Consider the following 1,215-nt stretch of genomic DNA (forward strand, 5'->3'; position numbering starts at 1 on the left):
TACTAGCGCATAATGTCTCAACAGAAGCTTCTACCTACTTTCATGATCTAATCTACGTAGTTTTATGGTATCACTTTCGCACGTGAGGCATACAGTTCATTTCAGATAATGGCAACCTGTCTTTTCTTTGTCGTCATACTTGCCGTTTCTTTCTAATTACTTGTGATGATTTTGATTGGCAAGACTAAACCTCTCTAATCATTTTTACAACGCTAGTTCTATTTGCTTCCTTGCGCTTGACACTTTCATATTCCGGTGTTTATGAGTTAGGTCCTTTGTACTTTGAGACAACTTACCAGCTCTTTTCGTGGGTGTGCTACCTCCTACAGCCAATGCTGACTCTGATTATCATAGGCAAGCTAACTGTCGTTCAGCAGGTCTACTTTAGCTCGTAAAAGCGTCAATTTGTACTGAATCTTCAGCCATAACTTGTGCGCCCTGCCTCCTGCTTGCTCAAGTTTGGTTGCTCTGTTTTCACTAGCGTTGTCAACACATCAATTGCAGGCACACTTATAGTAAGTATGAATTTATTTAGCATACATTGCGCAAACCAACATGTGCTAACGTTCTACAATCAATGGTACAGTACTTAGCTTGTTTATAGTGTCATGTTAGTAAAGTCATGTGCACCGCCACAGCTTCCTATACAAGTAACAACCATAGCTTGCATCTTTTTCGGCCGCACTTCGGGCAAATTGCAGCAGGAGGTCGCAACACCTTGTAAGTTGATTTGAATCTGGCGCCATCACGAACGCCAGTTTACGCATTTGGTCCACAAGATGGAAAGCTTGAATAATTGTTTGAAACAATACAATTTTATTGCGCACAAATAACATTTAGATTTGACAACAATTATAAAATTTAGGTCGCCTAAAGTTCAAATTAATTGAAACTATCGATTCCTGACCATTTCCCGCGAAATCTCCTCGGCCGGGAAAGATTGTACTAGAGCATAGCCCAGAGCATAGCCTATGACTAGAGGCGTCAGCGTTAAAGTCACCTTACAGGACTCTGATTTTTACGAAGCGCTTTATAATTGGCATTAAAACTTGCAAAATTGCTTTTAATAATAAACGCATCTTTTAGAAACGTTGAATTCAGACCGTTTTGTATTCGGACGCCCGACGCGCCTCGAAGCGGCCGTTATGCCGTCGACCCGCTTGCAGTCGAACATAGGTGGCGGCACTTGCATCGACGGACGCAGACATAGAGAAA

The 1,215-nt window shown here is 41.8% G+C and overlaps 1 protein-coding gene across 1 annotated transcript in view; it reads left to right on the forward strand.

Moving 5' to 3' along the window:
- Positions 1-1,139: 1,139 nt before the first annotated feature.
- Pli (E3 ubiquitin-protein ligase pellino) overlaps positions 1,140-1,215 on the forward strand; it is a 96,552-nt gene continuing 96,476 nt past the window's right edge. Inside the window, exon 1 of the mRNA XM_077681148.1 lies at positions 1,140-1,197. The gene's annotated coding sequence lies outside the window, so the exon portion shown is untranslated. The remainder of the gene's footprint in view (positions 1,198-1,215) is intronic.

This window comes from Haemaphysalis longicornis, unplaced genomic scaffold (genome assembly GCF_048455015.1).
Source record: "Haemaphysalis longicornis isolate Haplotype H1 unplaced genomic scaffold, Haemaphysalis longicornis Haplotype H1 scaffold_8, whole genome shotgun sequence".
In the NCBI taxonomy this organism is placed as follows: domain Eukaryota; kingdom Metazoa; phylum Arthropoda; class Arachnida; order Ixodida; family Ixodidae; genus Haemaphysalis; species Haemaphysalis longicornis.